This window comes from Alosa alosa, chromosome 24, assembly GCF_017589495.1.
Source record: "Alosa alosa isolate M-15738 ecotype Scorff River chromosome 24, AALO_Geno_1.1, whole genome shotgun sequence".
Lineage (NCBI taxonomy): Eukaryota > Metazoa > Chordata > Actinopteri > Clupeiformes > Clupeidae > Alosa > Alosa alosa.
The window spans coordinates 21,522,439-21,533,290 of record NC_063212.1 but is presented as its reverse complement, the minus strand read 5'-3'; the positions used below and the strand labels follow the sequence as shown (position 1 = coordinate 21,533,290).

Genomic DNA, 10,852 nt, shown 5'->3' with positions numbered 1-10,852 from the left:
AAAAAATGTTGATTAAAAAAAACAAAACAAAAATTGTTTAAGCACCATTGGTGTCTGGTGTGGTGTTTTTGTGTGTTAATGTGTGTGTGTGTGTGTTTGGACATGTGTTTTTGTTCTATCTTGATCTCACTTGTGGGTGTGAGGGTGAGAGGTGGGGATCCGTTATGTAGGTGATGTGTCCTTGCTTGGGTGAGTTTGGTATTGTTTGAATTACAAGCTATGCATACAAGTGTTTTTTTGTACACACACACACACACACACACACACACACATACACACACACACACACACACACACACACACACACACACACACTCACTCACTCACACACACACACACACACACACACACACACACACACACACACACACACACACACACACACACATACACACACACACACACACACACACACACACACACACACACACACAAACACACGACACTTGGAGAATTAGATGGTGTTAGGGGGCAAACACTCTGATGTGATCTGATCCTTACATGCTAAAGCTATCAGTCAAACACACACACACACACACACATACACACCTACACACACAATCCTCATATCTCCCTAGCACAGACACACACACACACACACGCCCCACACATACACTCACACACAGATCACTTCCATTTGAAGTGAGAGGTTCTTGAAACTGACCACTTTAACGCACTCACCCTTTCTGTAAGCTATCACAGCAGATACACACTCTCTTAACTCTTGATACGCAAGCACACACACACACACACACACACACACACACACACACACTCATGTTTCCTCATCATCTGGGCATGAACCCCAGCTTGTCGTGTATGCTGTTGCTAGGACACAAGCCGATGCTGACATCAGCCACTACACAGTTCTATGTGAAGGGCTCTATCTGGTGTGTGTGTGTGTAGGGGGGGGGGTTGTGTGTGCGCGCATTTATATGAATGTGTGTGTCTGTGTATGTGTTAGAGTGTATGTGTGCCTGCATTTTTTTCTTTTGTCCATTTTGCCTTGCCTTGCTATTTTGGGGAGAGAAAGGGGGAATGTTTCCATGGTAACCACTGCATCCATTTCTCCCCCTGAGAACATGCGGTTCAGAACCCCGTGGAGATCTCAGCAAGCCTCGGAGGTTCTGTCTGCAGGAGGTTCTGATTGCATGGAGCACATCCTAAACGCAGAACCGCAAGAGCTGGTTCCAAACGGACCCGGAACCAGCCAGGAAATGACCAGCACAGACCAGTGCTACAACAGGAAATGACCAGTACAGACCAGTGCTACAACAGTGAATCCACAACTCCGTTCAGACTGGATCATACAGGTGAAAGGAGGGGGTGAGATGAGATGAGAAGGCAGACAGATCGATGGATAGATAGACAGAGAGTTAGATGGATAGATAGATAGATAGATAGATAGATAGATAGATAGGTAGATAGATAGATAGATAGATAGATAGATAGATAGATAGATAGATAGATAGATAGATAGATAGATAGATAGATAGATAGATAGATAAATAGATAGATAGATAGATAGATAGATAGGTCAACAGAGAGGAAGAATAAATTAAATAAAGAAAGAAAGGTGGTCTTTCCATTCTCTCTATGAGTCAGTGTGCGTGTGTGTGTGTGCGTGTGTGTGTGTGTGTGTGTGTGTGTGTGTGTGTGTGTGTGGACCTCTGTGCGATCTCTGAAAGCCTACATGTATCTGACGGCATTGTGATGGGATGATCAGAGTAATGATGGTCCTGATGGCTACCATATGCAGAGCATACACACACAATGACACACACAAGGACACACACACACACACACACACATAATGCATATGCAGAGCATACTTTAAACACACACAAGGACACACACGCACATACTCACAGACATGTGCTTTCAACACAAAACACACATACATTGTGTGTACATTAATGTATGCACTAAAGACACACACACACACACTCACTCACACTCGCACAATCCCACATCCCATCAACATGCTCACACATTCGTGCTTTGAACACACAAACACACACACACGTCACATTAATGTGTATGCAGACACACAGCACCACATTAAAAGCACGTGTTTACATTTATTGTTTTGCAGGGGAATAGTCAAGTTGCTAAAAATAACTAACATAAATTATCCAGCCCTCATTTTCCTCTTTCTAACTTTGTCCCTGTCACTTACTTGAATTTCTCTCTCCCTACATTTCCTATAAAACAATTCCTGTTTAATTCTTTTCCACTTTTTGTAATTTCTATATTGTTTGTTTATCTCTCCATATTGTGCATTATTGTTTGTCCTTCTTTTGTTGTCTTTTCGCTTTTTATATGTTTCTTGCATTTTCTCAGTCTCTCTCTCTCTCTCTCTCTCTTCCTCTCTTCCCCTCCCTCGCTCTCTAAATGCTACCCTGCTAAATGGAGAGAAATTATATTTTGTGCTCAAGTGAAATCAATTAAGAGCTAATCCCCGTAATCAGATTTGGAGAGGGTTGCCGAGGCGATGCGCGTGTTTAAATCCCCAGATTCTGAGGCCCACTTGACTCCATACTGAAACATGGGAGACGAGGAAGAAAGCGTTGCCATAGGGATGGCTGTTGAAGGTCATTGATGGGGTGTGTGTGTGTGTGTGTATGTGTGTTGCTTTTTGCCTCTTCAGATATATTCATGTTAAACACTCATGAATGAGATGGAGAGAGGGGGTGAGCAATATAGTTACTGAGAAAGTGTATATGTGTGAGTGTGTGTTTGTGTGTGTGTGTGTGTGGGGGGTGCATTGGGTTCCACAGATTTAATTCTATGACGTCAGGAAAAAAAAGTTAGGGTGTGACAGATTAGAGAGTGTGTATGTGTGTAACAGTTCGAACCTCAAATGACTTTTCTTTACAGCTTGTCCTAGGTGATTGCACTGTGTGTGTGTGTGTGTGTGTTTGTGTGTGTGTGTGTGTGTGTGTGTGTGTGTGTGTGTGTGTGTGTGTATGTGTGTGCTGTGACAGTCCATTACAGTCCAGTAGAAATACTTAAGCAGTCACCAGGAACCCTCTCCTCCTTAACCTCTCTCTCTTTCTTCTCTCTCTCTCTCTGTTTTATTTGTCCTTCCTGCTCTCTTTCACTTCCTTTCCTTCTCTTTCTGTCCACAGCAGATGACTGGTGATTGGCAAGAGTGGTGATTACCTGGCAGGTGGTTTCTTCTCTTTTTCCCCCTCCATCTTTCTCTCTCTTTCACTCTCTTGCCTCACTCTCTTTTTATTTCTCTTTTTCTGTCCCACCCATCTCTTCCTGTCTGTTTTGATGACTTTCTCTCTCTCTCTCTCTCTCTCTCTCTCTTTACTTCCTCCATTTGCCTGGCTCTCTGGCAGTGAGAAAAACAAACTGATAATAACAGCTCTTGTGATGTGCAGCTGAGTTTGGTCAATTGGAGACTGAACACATGAGACACATGTAGAGAGAAGGAAAGGCATACAGACTGACAGACAGACAGACCGACAGACAGACAGACAGACAGACAGACAGACCGACAGACAGACAGGCAGACAGACAGGCAGACAGACAGACAGACTGACAGACAAAATAACAGATGGACAGAATGACAGGCAGACTGGCGAACAGGGGGGTGAACAGACAGACACACAGACAGACAGACAGATGAACATAATGACAGACAGACCGACTGACAGACAAGCAGGGGCGTCGGACTGGGGGTAAAACCACTACTGATTATAGGGCAAGCGGCAACATTCTAATCTGAACAATGAAGCCTACCCGGAAGTTCGAAAAACTGCAATACATCGAAAATCCGCTAGGGACTGGTCCCAAAAGCGAGCAAATGTCCATAGACTCCCATGTTAAAATGTCCGCTTTCACAGCGTAAATACATGTTTTAAAGCCTGGTCCCATGGACTTTTATTGTACTTTTCGGTAGTTTCCCAGTGCCTGACAACTGTGAGGGGGGTGAATTTTTTTCTAACTCATTAGTTTAGATCACATTTAGATATAAAATATATGAATAATTAAGGGCGTGGTCGGCTTGATTGACGGCTGACGTCGAGGCATACAGCAGCAGACGTTGGCAGCTGAGTGGAAACCCTGAAACTTTGACGTCTCAGCCATGATTATACACAAAGTTACCACATCCTTTCTGAACATCTTTATTCAAAAAGCTGACATAAAATGGTTTGCTAAGCTATTAATTGAAGCCTACTAACCGACACTTTCAGAAGACTTCGTTCCAGTTTTTTCAGGTAAGTGACATTCATTCCACTACTATTTCACGTAGCACTAGATGTTAGCATTATTTAGCATCGAGTGGGCACTAACGTTAGGCTACGTTAAGCGTCATATCGCCCTCAAATAAGTTAATGTCGAAAATGATGACCGAATGGCAGAAGCACACACATACATAAAGTTAACGTTAGTGAAAACCATTGTGCTCCCGTTATGAGTTAGCTTAACGTTGGTCATACTAGCCAGGTGTGAGTCAATGAACAGACAGCTCTAAAGTTAACGTTAGTTCACAAACATACTGGGGCAACAAAGCATGTTCTCGTCAAAAACCTTTTGTAAATACGGCTCTGTGGGAATGCTTAGTCCATTGACAATTTATACAGTCTTTGGGTTGTCACGTTTAAGAGCCGAAGCATTAAAAGGCTTGTTGTCGGCTAGCTGAGGCAAAATTGTGAACCGCTATGAACCATTGACCATATACTTTGAACATGGAGCTGTGATAACAAGCGATAGTTATAACTGACGTTTGAAACTCTTATTGATGCCATTTATTTGTTAAACACAAATTTGAACGAACACTTCTTGTCTATGCAAAGTTTCCCTGTAGGTAATCCAGACAGGTTGGGTGCTGGAGAGGGCTCTGGACTCCTAACTTCAATTCTCGTCTGTGCAGTCGACACTCAGAAGCATCACTTCAGCACTGATTCCATGGTACTTTGACATTTTTCATACATTTAATTGGAGCAACCTACTGGTTGTATATTCCAGACATCGTTACCATATACTGAACAAACATGAATGCATTTCAGACATTTAGAGTGGCCTTTTATTTTGAGCAGTCCAGGGCACATCTGTGCAATAACTATCAAAATAATTTATCATTAGCATCTTTTGATAAGTCACACACGGAAAGTAGTTGCATTATGCCTTCAAATCAGCAGGTTTTGGTTGGATACAGATTGCATAATAAAACAATATGGCACCAGTGGCTGGCTATTGTTTGACTGGACCTTGGCCTAACTGTTAATAACTACCTCAATAGGGTGTAGATATGAGCTTACACTGTTTCACTGAAAACACAAAAATACAAGAAATATTTATTCTACATTACTTTAAATACACCACATTTGTTTTTGCTTATTGCCCGCATAAACAGGGCATGTGCAATAGTTGAATACGCGTGTCCTGTCCCCATTCAGCTAAGTGTTCTGTGAGTTTGTTGTTCATTATAAATATTGGGAGTGAGTCTGCAAATCTTACTTCGTTGTTGTCATATATTGCCTCCACAGTCTATGATTACCACATAAAAAATATTTTTTTAGCTTAATTTGTGAGCACTTGTTCATAGTTTACAGTAAGTTCAAAGATGTGACATATACCAATATTTCTGTTTTCAGATCTGGAACATTTTGAAATCCTACCAGATGGGGCAGAAGTCATTGAGCAGTGGCAGCTTCTGATTTCAAGGACTTTGTTCACCTTTATTTACAGCATTTGCATCTGTGTCTTTAAAGTGATCTAATATGTATTGACTATGTACTAGCTTAGTACATATTAGTTTTTGTTATTTTAGTTTCACAAATTCAGTGGTTACCTGTAATGCTCAAGATATACAAGTAAAAAATCACCTTTACTTCTGCACCTTTACTTCTGCATCGGCAAATGTAAAAATACATTAAGCTAATAACCTAATAACTATTTTAGCCACAAACACTTTTTTCAGCTATGAGAGCTATCACTCTACTATTATTCCAAGTCATTATCATGGGAAATATAATGTTCAGATATGCGTCACATTATTATAATGCCACTGTATAACAATCCTCATAGTAATAGGTATATTTTAAATTTTCCAAATGTATTTATTTGTTGCTTTTATTTTTCCTTCCAACTTGCTGCGGCCCCTGGCCCCCTCAGGGGGGCCCCCCGGCCCCCACTTTGAAAACCACTGGCCTAGCATACGTTTGGCAGCCTCTTCCTGAGTGGACGACAGGTCTGCTACCTTGTGCACTCCCTGTTGGGTCAGCTTGTAACACTGATCTTTGGTTGTAGTGTACAGAACCTTTTCACCGAGTCTTGTTCTAGACTGTTCTTTGCCCAACTCTTTGAGCAAGAAGGTAGCAAGATTTGTTTTGTTGTTGTTGCTTTGTAGGAATTTCTTCCATTGCTGAACTCTGTGCCCTGCAGTGATCTGTCTGTCCTCTGTGCCTGAGTCTGCACCTCTGGCCACTCTCTCCATGTGTTTGATAGAAGCCTCATTATATACATCAAAAACAATGTCAACACAGGTGCTATGACTTGCTTCAGCTAGCACAGTGGACAAGGCATAGTCTGCAATATCAGCAAATGTCTTGCCATCACCGTTCAGATTCTGAACAAGCGCCATGCCATCTATTACGCAGGTGGAATTTAATGGCAATGATTCAGCAACACATGGGAACTTGAGCAGTTGCTTGGCAAGTGAGGATTTGCAAGTCTTCCTCACATTGCCATCTGGTGAAGCAAGAGCCCACAGAAGTGGTCCAAAGGGATGAGATAACACCTCCTTCAGGTTTAGCTGTCTACTCTGTGCAATCAGTTCTATCTGGGCAAATATTCGATTATCAGCTTTGAGGATAACTTCTTTATTCCCAGTTTTGCATGTCTTTACCTTTCCCTGCATTGAGGAGAACGTTTTCAGTTTCATCTTGGAGAGTGGTGCATGGAACTGCTTTGCAGGAGGATTACTCTCAACACGCTCAGCAGAGAAGGTTCTGTAGGCATTCTTGCCAATGGTGTATGAATTCAGAAGGTCTTCGGCAACATCTGCTGGTGCTGTACTTCTAGTAGACAGAGAAACAAGTCCCTACTCACCACCTGCAAATGGATTTATCCAACTAGAATCCAACAGATCCACAGTGCTTGTAATGTGTTCTTCGTCTTTGCCAATTTTGCTTTGTCCAAGGTCTTTGTGAGAACAGTCACTTTGTTGGAGTCCCAGGGAGCTTTTCAATATAGACAGGTAAGTGCTTTTTTACTCAGCAGTAAGGTAATATCTTGAGACAGCTGCTGGGTTCAAGCTGAACCCTTTTGTGCCTGAGTTTGTGCCTGAGTGTCCTGATTGGGGTCTGGTTAATCATAACCCTGCCAAATGTGTTTGTTGCACTCAGCTGGGCCGAAAAGCCACCTTCACAGAGAAACATGTACAGATCTGGTTTCTCATGTTCAATATGAGAACCACCCTCAGCTACATAACATCCTGGACATTGGACCCACAATGGCCGCCTGCACTACTCCACCTGCACACTTGAACACTTGCACACTTGTACACTTTACAACTTGGTGTTGTTGTCCTGAAAACACAACACTTCTGCTGCTCTTACATAACTTGCACCACTATGCCACTTTCTTTATTATTTAGGTCAAACAGTATTTTATAGTATTTTACAGTATTTGCACTAGTATTTTATTGACTGTCTATGCACAATTTCAACAAAATTTTGCTGCTCTTATTTTTTTATTATTATTATATGTGCCCTCTTATTTACTTATTTACTTACTTTTTGTTTTTGTTGAATGTTATGTTTGTCTGTGGACTTAAAATTGGTCAAATATGTCTTGTCTTCACCGTGGGATAGTGAGAAACGTAATTTCGATCTCTTTGTATGTCTGGAACATGTGAAGAAATTGACAATAAAGCTGACTTTGACTTTGACTTTGACTTTGATATGGCTCATCTCTGAGCAGGGCTCGAACCGGTTCAAGGAACAGCGAAAACCCGGCGAACAGAATTTTACGAAATTTTTACGAGGAGCGGAACGGAAACGAAAACAAAATGGTCTTCAACTGTTCCGAACAGAAACGTTATTCTGAAATCCACAAAACCGGTTAATAACGTTTTTTTTTTCGTTTTCTATATATTTTATAAAATTTCACAAAAGCATATCCTAAGTGTTCTACTCGTTTGATTGTAGGCGAACAGACTAATAATTTAATTTCTGCAGTTTGAAAAAAAAAAACGAATAAATGGACCTTTGGTCCAAATGTGTATATTTTGTCTTGCTGTTGTAATGTAACCTATCCGTCTGCCACTTCGGATCTTAGGCCAGCTCGTAGCGTAGGCTACTGAAACTGATTTGGAAATTGTTTGTAGCCTATGCGTAATAGCCTATTTTGCCTGTCCACACCTTGTTGTTTTAAAGTCGGGATTTTAAATGTTTGCGCAATTATAGCCTATTCTTTATAGAAGAGTTAAACGGGAAATTTGAGATAGGCCTTGTCAGCAACAGACAGGTTTGTTTATAAACAGGGTTGGAATTATAGCGCAAGCCTTTGAAAATCTCCATATGGATAAAACTTAGGCTACAACCAGGTAAGGAGTTTAGCACGTATCCAGAAATATTTTTGATAAGAAATTATTTATAGGCATAGGTTAGGCCTACAGTAAGTCTGTAGGCTATGGGATGGATAGCCCATCTGAATGTTTTTGGATGCCGTCTGTGATCTATTATTTTTGGGCATAGCTACAGTATAGGCTAAATCAAGGGGAAATAATGAGTACGTCTATTCTAAGGTAAAGTCCACAAAAATAGACTTGATAGGCCCGCCAAACACTGCCGGAACTTTAAGAACAAACGATATTTTGCGTTCCGAACCGGTTCAGGACCGATATGTTGGCAGCGGAACGCATGCAAGAACGAAAACGTTAAACATAGGCCTACATGAACCGTTCGGAACAGAATGTTTGAAAAATAATTTTGTTTTCAAGCCCTGTCTCTGAGTAGTAAGCAGTGAGTGACCTTGCATAATTCAGATTAAGTATAAGTATAAGTACATATACTCTTTTGATCCCGTGAGGGAAATTGGTCTCTGCATTTATCCCAATCTGTGAATTAGTAAAACACACTCAGCACACAGTGAACACACAGTGAGGTGAAGCACACACTAATCCCGGCGCAGTGAGCTGCCTGCAACAACACCGGCACTCGGGGAGCAGTGAGGGGTTAGGTGCCTTGCTCAAGGGGCACTTCAGCCATTCCTACTGGTTGAGGTTCGAACTGGCAACCCTCCAGTTACAAGTCCGAAGCGCTAACCAGTAGGCCACGGCTGCCCCACGGCTTATCATAGGCAAAGGTCCAGGGGATGATTGATCGAATGCTAGCCATGTGCAATGCCCAGTTTCCTTCATGTGATGCCCTCACAAGGTTTAGTACAACCTCCACCATGTCAATATATGACATCCAGAAGCTGGCCAGTGGACCTTGCTGAGACCTGAGATGCTGCAGGAATTCACAGAAGTACTGATGGACCTTTCTGAAAGACTGTACGGTCAAGTGATTCTTCTACAGTGGTTGATGATATGCCCTCAGAAAAGACACTCAAGTCTAGGGGCAGGATATCTAGGAGATCGTGGACATCAGGATGGTTCTCTGTGAGCCACTGGGAAAACTAATTCCAGACTAGCCTCAGGAGGGCTTCATACATGATTTTGTACTTATGGCCATCCAAAACACCACTGACAGATCCCTCAGCCACAGCTCCAGATTCAATGCATATGTCCCTTAGGCCTGCAACCTGGAAGTGCTTCCCAATCATACCCAAGAACATACAGATGGTGTGAAAGACTCCAAGTCTTGGCACAATGTTGGGAAACCTGTCTCTATGTGCCCACAGAATTTCTGTAACTTTACAGTAGGGAGCCTGATCAAAGGCAACTGACATGTTGCTGATGACAAGGAAGTCATGATTTTTTTTTACTTTGAAGGAGAATCTCATGAACAGTTGCCATCTGGGTGGCCAGGGCATTGATGGTTGGCCGATAGCTGACAACACTGGGAATAACATCCACTGATGCTAAGATGTTGTAACCTGTCCAGCTAGGAACGCTTTGATTTGTGGCAGAGTGCAGTCTGCATAGCAACCATAAGAAGTTCTTCTTCAAAGCATCAGCACAGATATCTGTCTTGACCTCAACATAGGGTCTAGTTGGAGGACCACACCTAGTTCCCACAGCATACACTGACATAGCTGGCAAAGATACAGAGACAGTTCTCTGTTTGCTCTTGGGCACATTACAAGCTGGTCTAGGCAGTTCAGGACCGAACATCCGAGGCTGCACTGCTATACCATTGACCCTATGGGATGTTCCACGGCCTGTCAGTGTCTCTTCCAGCCTGTCAATATTGTCCCTGGCCTTGAATGATGCAATCTGTGCTAAAATGTCATTGACCACGCCTAAAGGTCATGACCTTGACCTTTTACAGTAATGGCAATGTCATAATTGGGTTTACCACACCTTAAAACATAAGAATCCATGTCTCATTTGTTATTTGTTAACGTTTTTAGATTTTAAGCTATGTCAGTGTCACTGCTTAATTTATACACATTATTTTTTTCAAACGCCATGTCTGATATAAGACTGAAAATCACCCCCTCCAAATCAGATAATATGGGTAAATGATACATTTTCTGAATCCTTAGGGTCATGCCAGTATTTCAGGTTTTGTTTCTCTGATGCTCCCTGGTGCCACAGGATTAAATGACAAAAGATGACTTGTTAGATTACATTATGTGTCATAACTCAAAACAGCTACTCTTGTCAGATGATCAGTCAGATCATACATCATTGAAAAGCTGAGATTCCAGGCTTTCAGAAAAG

General features: G+C 42.0%; 1 long non-coding RNA gene across 1 annotated transcript; it reads left to right on the top strand.

Annotated features, from left to right (window-relative positions):
* The first annotated feature begins 4,069 nt into the window (after positions 1 to 4,069).
* On the top strand, positions 4,070 to 5,848 carry LOC125289708. The gene is made up of 3 exons (XR_007192680.1): positions 4,070 to 4,232; positions 4,812 to 4,926; positions 5,613 to 5,848. It is a non-coding gene; the product is annotated as an uncharacterized LOC125289708 (long non-coding RNA).
* Positions 5,849 to 10,852: the final 5,004 nt, after the last annotated feature.